The 13849-nt window shown below is 41.7% G+C and overlaps 1 protein-coding gene across 6 annotated transcripts in view; it reads right to left on the minus strand.

Moving 5' to 3' along the window:
• The window catches only part of ST3GAL4 (ST3 beta-galactoside alpha-2,3-sialyltransferase 4), a 722373-nt gene that overhangs the window by 616281 nt on the left and 92243 nt on the right, over positions 1-13849 (minus strand). The window lies entirely within an intron of this gene.

The raw sequence follows: 13849 nt of genomic DNA on the forward strand, positions 1-13849 counted from the left end.
GGCAAAGACACCCCAGCCAAATGCTTAAATACCTCTCCCACTTCCCTCATCCCCCAGTCATTCTGCCGAGGGAACAAGGAACAGTAAGAGAAATATCAGGGTATAAATGGTGCCAGAAGATAAATTAAATTTAGGTCCGCCCATCGGAGATACAGGCGGGAGCCATGGACTCTCCTCCCCTCGATGGAAATGAAATTATCAGGTAAGCATAATTTATGTTTTCCATCTAAAGGGGAGAAGAGTCCACGGCTTCATTCATTACTGTTGGGAACATATACCCAAGCTCTTGAGAACACTGAATGAAACCTGGAGGGAAAAGGTGGACCCTAATCTGAGGGCACCACAGCCTGCAAAACCTTTCTCCCAAAAACAGATTCCGCAGAAGCAAAACCGTCAAATTTGTAAAATTTTGTAAAAGTGTGTAACGAGGACCAGGTAGCTGCCTTACAAATGAAGGCCCAAGACGAGGCCACAGCTCTAGTTGAATGAGCCGTGATCCTCTGAGGAAGCTTATGTCTCGCTGTCTCATAGGCCAAGCGAATCAAGCTCCTCAACCAAAAGGACAAAGAAGTAGAAGAGGCTTTCTGTCTCTTGCGCTTCCCTGAATACACCACAAAAAGAGATGTAGACTGTCTGAAATCCTTCGTAGCCTAAAGATAGAACTTCAGGGTACGAACCACATCCAGATTATGAAGTAACCTCTCCTTAGAAGAAGAAGGGTTAGGACACAAAGATGGAACCACTATTTCTTGATTGATGCTGTGGGTAGACACCACCTTGGGAAGAAACCCCAAACCAGTGCGAAGCACAGCCTTATCTGCATGAAAAACCAGATAAGGCAGCTCACATTGCAAGGCAGCCAGTTCAGATACTCTGCGTGCCGATGCAATGGCCAACAGGAAGAGAACCTTCCAGGACAGAATCTTAATGTCAATGGAATGCATAGGCTCAAACGGAACCCTCTGCAAAACCTTAAGGACCAAGTTTAAGCTCCATGGGGGAGGAGGCTGTCTAAAGACAGGCCTGATTCTAGACAGAGCGTGAACAAAGGATTGGATGTCAGGGAGCTCAGCGAGGCTCCTATGCAACAAGACTGACAATGCCGAAATCTGTCCTTTTAAGGAACTAGCGGCAAGACCCTTCTCCAAACCGTCTTGGAGAAAGGACAGAATCCTGGATACCTTCATCTTATGCCAAAGATATCCATGCTTCTCACACCAGGACAAGTAAGTCCTCCACACCTTATGGTAGATGCGACGAGTGACTGGCTTCCTTGCCTGAATTAGAGTATCAATCACACTTTCCGAAAAGCCTCTCTTGGCAAAGACTAGGCGTTCAATCTCCACTCAGTCAGCCTCAGAGAATCGAGATTTTGATGTTGAAAGGGGCCCTGTTCCAGCAGATCCCTGTGACAGGGTAACCTCCACGGTGGAGAGGATGACATCCCACATGATCTGCAAACCACGTCCTCCGCGGCCACGATGGAGCAATCAGAATGGCTGAAGCTCGCTCCTGTTTGATGCGTGCCACTACACGAGGTAGAAGTGGTAACGGTGGAAAAATGCAAGCTAGGCTGAACCCCCAAGGCACCACTAAGGCATCTTTTAGCTCTGCCTGGGGATCCCTAGATCTTGACCCATATTGGGGTAGCTTGCAATTGAGCCTGGACGCAATGAGATGCATCTCCGGCGTTCCCCACCTGAGACAAATCTCCGCAAACACTTCGGGGTAAAGAGACCATTTCCCCGAATGGAAGGATTGCCTACTAAGAAAATCTGCTTCCCAGTTGTCCACACCTGGAATGTGAATCGCTGAGAGAGAGCAGCTGTGGGACTCCGCCCATTCCAAGATCCGAGACACCTCCCTCATAGCTATGGAGCTCCTCGTACCCCCTGGTGGTTGATGTAAGCCACAGAGGTAATGTTGTCAGTCTGGAATCTGATGAAACTGAACGACCCCAGAAGAGGACATGCCTTCAGAGCATTGTAGATTGCCCAGAGTTCCAGAATATTTATCGGAAGGAGAGACTCCTCCCGGGACCATTTTCCTTGTGCCATCCTGGCACCCCAAACAGCTCCCCATCCTGCCAGACTTGTGTCCATGGTGACAATCTCCCAGGACAGCCTCAAGAAGGATGTCCCGATGGATAGTTGCTCTGGACGGATCCACCACGAGAGGGAGATCTGAGTCCGAGCATACATGGATATCTGCTGTGATAGATCTGAATGATCGTTGTTCTACTGTCTCAATATGCACAATTGAAGAGGTCTGAGATGGAACCTGGTGAATGGAATGACGTCTATGCTGGAAACCATGAGTCCGATCACCTCCATACACTGAATCACAGAGGGGCTTGAGGAGGACTGAAGGGCAAGACAAGAGGACGCAATCTTCCTGCGTCGACAGTCTGTGAGAAAAATTTTCATGGACATAAAGTCTATTATCGTACCCAGGAACTCCACCCTGTTGCTGGGAATCGGGGAACTCTTTCCTGAATTGATCTTCCAACCGTGAGATTGGAGCAAAAGAAGAGCCCTCGAATGATCCTCTGCGAGACTGAGTGACGGTGCCTGGACTAGGATGTCGTCCAGATAGGGCACCACAGCAATGCCTCTGGCTCTGGCCACCGCAAGTAGTGCCCCCAGAACCTTCGTGAAGACTCTCAGGGCCTTCACCAGACCAAAAGGAAGGGCCAAAAACTCGAAGTGTTGGTCCAGAAACGCAAATCTCCGGAACTTGAAGTGGTCTTTGTGGATTGGCACATGAAGGTAAGCGTCCTTCAAGTCTATGGTTGTCATGAACTGTCCCTCTTGAACTATGGGCAGAATAGTTCTGATCGTTTCCATTTTGAATGATGGAACACTCAGAAACTTGTTTAAACACTTAAGGTCCAGAATCGGGCGGAACGTGCCCTCCTTCTTTGGGACCACAAATAGGTTTGAATAGTACCTTAGACCCCTTTCTGCTTGGGGTACTGGTACGATGACACCTAGAGAGGAGAGATATCTCACACATTCTAGAAAGGCTTCTCTATTTTCCTGTCTTGAAGACAGGTTTGATAGTAGGAATCTGCCCCTTGGAAGATGGGATCTGAACCCTATCCTGTAGCCCTGGGCGACAATGTCCAGAACCCAAGGATCTTAAACGTCCTGCAAACATGCTTCTGAGAAGAGAGATAATCTGCCCCCTACTTGGTTCAGAGACCGGTCGGGGGCCGCCCCTTCATGCCGATTTTGTCTCAGCAGGCTTCTTGCTCTGCTTAGACTTGTTCCAAGGATGAGCCGGTTTCCAAGTTCCCATGGACTGGTCCACTTTCGCGGCGGGCAGCTGTCGCTGGGCCTTGTCCGCACGAAAGGGACGAAAAGTAGATCCTTTAAGCTTAGCCTTCTTATCCTGGGGTAGGAAAGCTCCCTTGCCTCCCGTAACCTTGGATATGATCGGATCCAATCCTGGACCGAACAGAATCTTTCCTTGAAAAGGCAGGGACAACAGTCTCGACTTAGAGGCCATGTCTGCAGACAAAGACTTTAGCCACAGAACCCTGTGAGCTAAAACGGAAAAACCTGACACCTTAGCGTTCAGGAAAATAATTTGCATATTGGCATCACATATGAAAGAATTGGCAATCTTCAGAGCCTTAATCTTTTCCTGTATCTCGTCGATGGAAGTCTCCCCCTTGACCATTTCACACAGGGATTCACACCAATATGTCGCAGCTCCAGCGACCGCGGCTACAGCTGCTGCTGGCTGAAAAACAAACCCTGTGTGTTGAAACATTTTCCTTAACATGTTTTCCAACTTTTTATCCATGGGCTCTTTAAACAACGAACTAAAACGAACGAAAAGAAGAACCTAATCACTCCCATTCATTCTTAATAATATTTGCCATCTTAACAGGAACCGGGAAGGTCTGAGGCACAACCCTGTCCTCATATACCTTATCAAGCTTAGGAATCGCAGGTTCTTCTAGAAGTTTCAGTTCTGGAACCTCCAGAGTAGCAAGCACTTGCCTCAGCAAAAAGCGCAAATTTTCCATCCTAAACCTAAAGTCAGGCTCCTCCACCGCCAGAGGTTTAAATGACACGAACTGTGACCCAGAAGGGGCCTCCACCAAAGAGTTGAAGTGGGCCTCGTCATCGTCACCTCTGAATTTTCCACAGGCATAGACAACCCCTGGGCCGGGCTGCCATGATACGCCCTACGCTTGCGCTTAGCAGCTTAGCAGAACGTGGTAAGGCATGGATCACTTTCGATACCACCATTTGCAGTTGATCTGCAAAATCTGATGGCCAACGAATCTCTCCCGCAGGAGTAATGGTTGGACCCTGGGGCGCTACATGTGCAATAGGAGATGGATGCAGGGAACGCACCTCACGGGACGGGGACCCCTCAGAGGTGGACGGCTCAGTAGTACTAGACATCCGTTTGCTTTTAGATGTCGTAACTTTATTAAGGCATGTGGAACATAGTTGAGCAGGCTGATCTATCAGAACCTCCTCACAATAAACACAGGAATGAGACCTAGTTAAAGAGTGCAAGCACTCTAACGCGTCAGAGTCCTCCATCACTTGTGCTGATATTAAGGACTAGATTAACTTAATAAATAGGCACCTTTATAACCTCCAATGGCCAGGGCACTCACCACCTCCTATGATCCGGACTACAGAAACATGTTGCGTCTCCTGCGTCGCTGATCAACAGAGGAAGATAGATAGCCACACCTGGTCACATGGAATGGCCGGTAGGAACCGCCCCTGCCTAAGGAGAAAAAGGGGCGCCAAAAAAAGGGCCGCGCCATACTCCTGTAAGTCACCTGAAAGATGCCAGAGCCTCATCTCGCACATAACGCAGCAATGACACAATAAACAATATCATGTATAAACCCCCCTGTTCAATAATCTCCTTTCCAGGAATATTAACCCTTATTTCTTTAAAGATAAGAGGCGTCACTCTGTGACCCTGTCTTCCATGTTATCATTATGTAAAAAAAACGAAACAATCTTACCAGAATCTATGCCTTAGAACAGGAACACGGCCCTTCAAGTGTGACAGATTAGTAGCCTCGCTCCTGACATGGACTTGAGTATAAAAAGCAGGCAGCAAAACTCGTCAACGCTGATTGTTGTTAATATGAGTTGGGATGAGTTCGCAGAAAGACTCTCCCTGCATCTCCGGACTCTAACTTTCACCCAGGCTCTCACTGAGAGGCTGACAGGACTACTTAAAACTCCATTCCCAAGAGTACTACCCTCCATAAGGGACTACTCCGATCTTCGGTACTTCTCTGCCGTCCTGCTGTGACGAAAGGCAAAGAATGACTGGGGATGAGGGAAGTGGGGGAGGTATTTAAGCCTTTGGCTGGGGTGTCTTTGCCTCCTCCTGGTGGCCAGGTTCTTAATTCCCAACAGTAATGAATGAAGCCGTGGACTCTCCTCCCCTTTAGATGGAAAAGCTTTTTAAATGTTACACGTAGCAATATTTATATAATGCTTACCCTTAAAGGGACATGAAACTCAAAAAATGTATTTCATGGTTTAGATAGAACATACAATTTTAAACAACTTTCCAACTAACTTTTATTATCCAATTTTTTAGTATCCTTTGTTGAAAAGCACACCTAGGTAGACTCAGGAGCTGGGAGATAGTTGCAGTGGCTGTACATATATATGCCTCTTATCATCTGCTTACCAATGTGTTCAGCTAGCTCCCAGTAGTACATTGCTGCTCCTTCAATAAAGGACATCAAGAGAATAATGCAAAACTGATAATAGAAGTAAATTGGAAAGTTGTTTAAAATGCTATAAATAAATGTTGGGTTTCATGTCCCTTTAAAGTACCACCCAGGAGCAGTTTATCGAGCACAAACTGCAGCTGGACCAATCAGTTGCACAGTTGGTCAATGTTCTACTATAATCACCCTTTAATGAAATAATATTAATTTATTATCTGTTCTATGGGGCAGATTTATCAAGCTCCGTATGGAGGCCCCTTGTTTCCGGCGAGCCTTCAGGTCTAAAGACCGCTGCTCCATAACCTGCCCGCCTGCTCTGAGGCGTCGGACAGAAATCAACACGATCAAATACAATCGGGTTGATTGACACCCCCTGCTAGCGGCCGATTGGCCACGAATCTGCAGGGGGTGGCATTGCACCAGCAGTTCACAAGAAATGCTGGTGCAAATTTATCGATGTGCAGCGGACATGATTGGCTACTTCGTATCACGTCTGCTCGCACATTGATAAATATACCCCAGTGTGTTCTCATTAGAATTTGCAAGGTATCTTTTTATAAAACAATATAAAGACCATTTCTGAACTGCTCTTTCTGTGCATTAGTGAAAAATAACTCAAATATCCCGAATAGTTTTTCCCCTTATCTGTAAATCAATTTCAGATCAGAATGCTTTTTAACAATCAACCAACAATATCAAACCTTAGAAGCAATGATGTATATAAAAAGGTGTATACTAAACGGTGTATATAAAAAGGTGTATACTAAATGATGTATATAAAAAGGTGTATACTAAACGGTGTATATAAAAAGGTGTATACTAAATGATGTATATAAAAAGGTGTATACTAAATGATGCATATAAAAAGGTGTATACTAAATGATGTATATAAAAAGGTGTATACTAAATGATGTATATAAAAAGGTGTATACTAAATGGTGTATATAAAAAGGTGTATACTAAATGGTGTATATAAAAAGGTGTATACTAAATGGTGTATATAAAAAGGTGTATACTAAATGATGCATATAAAAAGGTGTATACTAAATGATGTATATAAAAAGGTGTATACTAAATGATGCATATAAAAAGGTGTATACTAAATGATGCATATAAAAAGGTGTATACTAAATGATGCATATAAAAAGGTGTATACTAAATGGTGCATATAAAAAGGTGTATACTAAATGGTGCATATAAAAAGGTGTATACTAAATGATGTATATAAAAAGGTGTATACTAAATGATGCATATAAAAAGGTGTATACTAAATGATGCATATAAAAAGGTGTATACTAAATGGTGTATATAAAAAGGTGTATACTAAATGGTGTATATAAAAAGGTGTATACTAAATGGTGCATATAAAAAGGTGTATACTAAATGATGCATATAAAAAGGTGTATACTAAATGGTGTATATAAAAATGTGTATACTAAATGATGCATATAAAAAGGTGTATACTAAACGGTGTATATAAAAAGGTGTATACTAAACGGTGTATATAAAAAGGTGTATACTAAATGGTGCATATAAAAAGGTGTATACTAAATGATGTATATAAAAAGGTGTATACTAAATGGTGTATATAAAAAGGTGTATACTAAACGGTGTATATAAAAAGGTGTATACTAAACGGTGTATATAAAAAGGTGTATACTAAACGGTGTATATAAAAAGGTGTATATAAAAAGGTGTATACTAAATGATGCATATAAAAAGGTGTATACTAAATGGTGTATATAAAAAGGTGTATACTAAATGGTGTATATAAAAAGTTGTATACTAAATTATGTATATAAAAAGGTGTATACTAAACGGTGTATATAAAAAGGTGTATACTAAATGGTGTATATAAAAAGGTGTATACTAAACGGTGTATATAAAAAGGTGTATACTAAATGGTGTATATAAAAAGGTGTATACTAAATTATGTATATAAAAAGGTGTATACTAAATGGTGTATAGTGACACCTGTTCCGGAGGAGGAGCTTAGCACAGGTGGCTGAGTGCTGTGCTCCAGACCCACAGCTCCTGGTGGTGAAGTCACGTGCCGGCCCTGAGGAATTGGGCTAGCTGCCTGGATAGCAAGATTCAACGCTACCGGAACATAAAACAGTGGAACTTCATTCCACTGTATTGAGATCCCTTAAATCTTGAATAAAGATCTCCATCTTATCCACAAATAATCACTTAAACTAAGACAGGTATATACCTATAGAAGTCCCAACTCTCCCTCCCCCCTTACCTGTGACTATAAGCGAAAAGAAACTAAGGAACAAGAGTGTGCAAAGTTGTGCCGCACTAAACTGAGAAAGTCTGTCCCCCTTGACTACGCTCTGGATTCTGGTAAATATTTCACTCACCCACTCTGTCGGTGCAGGGAGCAGCGCTACTCATTGCGTTTGGAGGTGACTCTTGCTTTCTTTTTTCTTGTCTCCCTGGTGGTCCTGAGCGGGGCCGTGCGGTTGGATCCCTCCTCCCCCACCGGTGCTGCGTGGGAGGAGGCGAGCGTGGTGGGAAGCCGGTCCTGCTAAACGGGCTGACGGGCCCTGGCGTGTCTGCGGGAGAGCTTTGGGTGAATAGTCAACAGCTGTGGTCCTCCTCCCCCACCGGTGCTGCGAGGGAGGAGGCGGGCTCATCGAGGACTATGCTGCAGGTTTGCAGAGCGCTGGGACAACGCTATAATCCAAGGGGGTGAGTGATACAGAAGAGTACCTCTGGACATCTGCTTTTTCTTTCTTAAATGACTGCAAAAGGGAAAGCTCTAAAAAGGCACAAAAGTACCTGAGAAGGGGGAAGTATTAAAACATTTGGCAGCTTCACTGAGCGGCTTAAACCAGGTATTATCATTATTCAAGCAAAACTACAAACTTAATCCATGGTAGCCGCTTGGTGAAAGGAGCAAGGGAGGGGAGGAGAGGAGAGTAAAAGCTTTGGCCGGCAATAGAAAAAGTTAAATTGTTGCAGCTTAATTGGAACACTGTGCAGAAAAAAGGGGAAACAAAAAAGGATAAGAGGAAAACTTGTCTTTGTGCAATCCGCTCTGAATGAATGTTCTCTATTTGAAGAGACTTGTATATTAAAATCCCCTATACATTCTGAGGATGACAAAAGGAACAGAGCAACTTACTCTGGTTTCTAACTGCTTGTGCTACTTACTCAGAAGTAATTGCTTGTTTGATCTTTTTCTCTTTGCTGTGTAAAAGGGAAGAGGGGGAGAAGGAGAAAAAAAGGGAAAAAACTCTTTAAGTCACTGAAAAGACATTGCTTCTGTCCACATTGTTCAAACTAACAGGGATATTTCCTTCAGTAATAACTGACTGCTATGGTTTCTCCTTTTTTTATTATTGCTATGCATAGAGTTCTATATGGTCGTTGTTTTTGCATATAAAGCTTAATTAACATATGGTCGCATCCTGAGAAGAGTGACTACTACACTAAATTCTTCACATATTCTGTGGAATACAGATGGATCAGAGGAATACACTATGTTTCATACCAACTACATGGGCTACTAATTTCCCTTGAAATAGCAGCCTGTTACTCCCCCTTTTTTTTCTGCTCCTCTGAGTGTGCAACAGACCTTAAGGTCTCAGATGGACTTTTTCTCTTGCTTATATCAAAAATGTAATATATGGTTATTTTCTTAGCATAGCAATATTATGTCTTGTAACAGGAATTCATAGGGCCTAAGGGAATTAGCACATAGCTTGATAACCTTTTAGTAACTAAGGGAAAAAAAGAAGTTCTGTTTTTGTTTCCGTGTTTTTTTTTGTTTTTTTTTTTCAAAATTATAATTCAAGCTACTCCAAACTTTCTTAGGAAAAGGAAATACTAAGCTCTGTTTGGTATCGGTATTTAATCATTAACTATTTCCTTCTTCTTATATGTGTTAATTTTTTGCATGCTAAATATTATGAAGGCTTAGATCTAAGAAGGTAACATTAGTAGAAAGTAATATCTGGCCTCAGCCCATTATATTGTTGATATAAGTACTTTATTATACTTAAAAACATAAAAGGACATATCTAGCATTGAGAGTTGTAAATTTCACATTAACATATAGAAATAGTTAATTATTACAGAACTGATCCTTGTGGACTCTATCTGAAATACAGCAACTGGCAATTGCTGTCCTCTAAGTGGGTCCCGGATCGGTGCATGGTAACTTGTTGCATATAAGACTTGAGATCTTTTAAAAGCTAAATATCTAAAATTAATTAATTCCTAGTTACTCATTAAGGATTCTTGGGCTGTCTTCGGCGACATTCTAAATCATCTGACGATTTAATGTTTAGAAATTGTATATATTTATCTATAATCTAACGAGCCTCACTGAGTCCAGACTCAGAAACTGTTAGACTTTGATACTTTATATCAAGACCACTCAAGGTCTGAGGTCACTATTGCAACCAACAGAACTAAGGCTATTAGGTAACATCTTAGAGCAGTTATCCTGCCTAGTTTAGCGGTCCTCCCTCTTACTGTTCTCTATTCACTGTCACTTTCATACATGACTTGTTGAGCGAGCCTAAATTCACTACCTGGTTTCTGGTTTTTACCTCCTCCCCTCTTCTTCTTTCTTTTTAAAACCAGGATAAAAAAAGAGGCACACCCCTTCCCCCCCACACCCTTGCACACGCTCCCCTCACTCCTTATCCTCACTCCCCCCCCCCCATTTATGCACTGGGAGAACTCTCCCCAACAAGGTTTATTGGTTTATTCACGAGTTTTCACGGCATATGGATAAATTCCTCCACTCCCACTCTCGGACTCCTTCACCAGCCATGGCAGCCAAGCAGAGAGAAAGGAGGACAAAGGTCACTGCTGAAGTACCTTCTGAATTACCTATACCTGCAGCCTATATTCCGCCTATAAACGAATTAACTAATGTACAGGCCCTAGTATCTAGTATCTCTGAGGCATTAACCCCTAAATTTGATGCTTTAAGGTCCGAGATCAAACAAGATTTAAATTTACTTAGACATGAGATAAAACTATTTTCTAATAGATTAGACGAAGCTGAGTATCTGATTTGGAAGATCTTACCTCAGTCCAGGGGCCTAATCTTGAATCTAACAATCTAATCATTTCTAAAATGCAGAATAAAATTGAAGACCTGGAAAACTGCTCTAGGCGGAACAATATTCGCATCATAGGGGTACCCGAGGGGGGTCAATCTGAAGATTTAAGCGCATTCATTCCTGAGGTATTAGTTCAGTTACTTAAAATCCCTCCCAATCATCCACAAATAGTAGTTGAGAGGATACACAGATTGGGGAGACGAATAGCGGATAGACAGGAGGATAGCAGACCCAGACCTATCATAGCGAAGTTACTTAACATTCAAGATAAGGTCACAATACTCCAGTATTTTCGCAAAAAACAGCCTATAACTTATAAGGAAAATAAAATTCTTTTATTCCAAGACTATTCAGTTGAAACAGGTACTAAGAGAAGGAATTTGGCCCCAATTTGTACAAAATTTATCCAACAAGGTTATCAGGCCTTAATCATTTACCCTTCCAAATTAAAAATCTATGCAAAAGGCAAGGCTCATTTTTTTGATAACCTACATGAGGCAGAAAAATTGTTGCGACAATTGAATACTCAGGAGTAGTCGAAATCCATTATGGATAAGGTTTGCAAATATAGACATAAGATGTTGTTAGAATGGGCAGAACTTTTTTCTGTTTATTCTTCCCCTTTTTTTATATTTTTTTTTTCTCTCTCTCCTCCCCTTCTTCGTCCCTCTCCCCCTCCTCTCTTGTCCTCCTTTCTCGCTCCCCCGCCCCCAGGTGAATGACTAATCCAGTGGCCAAACTTAAGGTAGTCTCCTGGAATGTGGGGGGCATTTCAACCCCCATTAAAAGGAAAATGATTTTAACTCACGCAAGACGACATAGTTTTCCTACAGGAAACACATCTAACTCTGGAGGAAACTCTGAAGCTCAAACAGGGATGGGTAAAAGAAGTCTATGCCTCATCAGATACGGTTAAGAGAAGGGGGGTGGCCATACTGATGGGGAAAGGGTTAAAGGCAGACACTCTTCAGATTTTAGCAGGCCCAGAGGGGAGATATATATTTTTAAAGATTAAAATTGATAAGACAATTTTTTCACTTTGCAACATATATGCACCCAATACTATTGATCCAGAATTCTGGAATCAGCTACAAGCTAAAATCCTTTCCTTTAGGGAAGGATATCTAATTATTGGAGGGGATTTTAACATGGCCCCTCATTGCCCTCTGGATAGGTAAAGGGAAAAGGAGAAACATAAAAAGAACAAAAAAGATAATTTAGAAACTAAATTATTGGCCAAAATCAAGCAAAATTTGAACATCAGAGATATATGGAGGATTCAGAACCCTGATGTTAGGGAATTCACGTGCTTATCCAAAGCACATAAGACTATGTCAAGAATTGACCTTTTCCTAATCGATGAAAGGTTGTGCACAGTCAAAGTAAGAGCAAAGATACTACCCATCTTTCTCTCTGATCATGGACCAATTTCTCTGAACTTTCAATTGACAGTCTCTGGACCAGGTTCCTTGTGTTTCCACTTTCCCTCCTTCTTAGCATCAGACACAAAATTTAAAGCTCAGTTGAAGATCAAATTTGAGGATTATATTCAGTGTAATAGAGAATACTGGGACCGCCCCTTGATTCTTTGGGAAGCGGCCAAAGCGGTTATGAGAGGTGAAATTATTGCTTATAATGCAATGATAAGTAAGAAACTAAGATCTAGAGAAAGAGAGTTAAATAATGCAGTGATTAACTCATATAACCGCCTTCTCTTGACAAAAAATCCGGCTAACTGGGCAAGCTATCTTCGGGCGAAAAATGATAAAGATACTTTTGCTATTTATAGAGAAACTCAGTCAGAGTTAAAACTACAATCTAAATTATACAGATACGGAAATAAATCCGGTAAATTACTCGCTAAATTGGTTAAAAACGATAAAAAGTCATCATTTATCGAAAAACTTCTTGTAGACAGGAAGCTTCTTACGGAAAATATAGATATACATAAGGAAATGGCCAAATATTATCAAGAGATATATACCTCTAGAAAATCTGATTTAACACAGGCAGAGGATTTCTGGAGTAAAATCGGCTGCCTCAAGGTATCTGTAGACTCAATAGAGACTCTTAATGCTCCGATAAGGGTAGAGGAAATAGAGAAAGTGATCTCTGAATCTGCTACTAATAAAGCTGCAGGGCCGGACGGTCTACCAAGCGAATTCTATAAGATTTTGTCCTCAGAGATCGCGCCTCATCTCAGTAATTTATACAATGCTATGTATATTAAAGGAGAATTGGTGCCGAAAGCTTTCTCAGCCTCCTTTACAACTCTTATTCTTAAAGGCGGAAAAGATCCAGCTCAAAGGGAGTCATATAGACCTATAGCCCTATTAAACGTTGACTATAAGGTTTTTATGTCAATCCTGGCTAAAAGACTACAGGGGATATTACCGAATATCATAAACAAAGACCAAGCAGGATTTTTAAACTCACGGAATTCCTCAGCAAAAATCAGAGAGGTTTTAGTGGTAACAGAACATTTTTACAATGCAGGAAGGAAGGAGAGGGGGAAGGGGGAACAAACTCCTGACTTAGCTATTGTGACAATTGATGCCGAGAAGGCATTTGATTCGATACAGCATGATCATCTTTTCACTTCTCTGGGACAATTTGGGTTTAAAGGAAGCTTTCCCAAATTTATCATGAACTTGTACAACCTTCCTTCAACAAGCATAATTGTGAATAATATTGTCTCTTCACAAATTGTACTTAGTAGAGGAACTAGGCAGGGTTGTCCCCTCTCCCCTCTCCTTTTTAACCTATGTATTGAACCGTTAACCATTAGGATTAGGTCACAGCTGGAAGGGGTTGTGATAGGTAGACAGGAGATGAAATTAGCCTTATACACGGATGACATCCTTGTCTACCTGTCAAATACTAAGGTTAATATACCTAAGCTCCTGAAAATTACTAACCAATTTGGATTATTCTCTGGTTACAAAATAAATGTTACGAAATCAGAGTTGTACTGGCTTAGAAAAAATAAGGATTCTTTTTTGAATAGCCCTTTTAGAACAGTTAAGGAGTC

This window comes from Bombina bombina, chromosome 8 (genome assembly GCF_027579735.1).
Source record: "Bombina bombina isolate aBomBom1 chromosome 8, aBomBom1.pri, whole genome shotgun sequence".
Classification (NCBI taxonomy): Eukaryota; Metazoa; Chordata; class Amphibia; order Anura; family Bombinatoridae; genus Bombina; species Bombina bombina.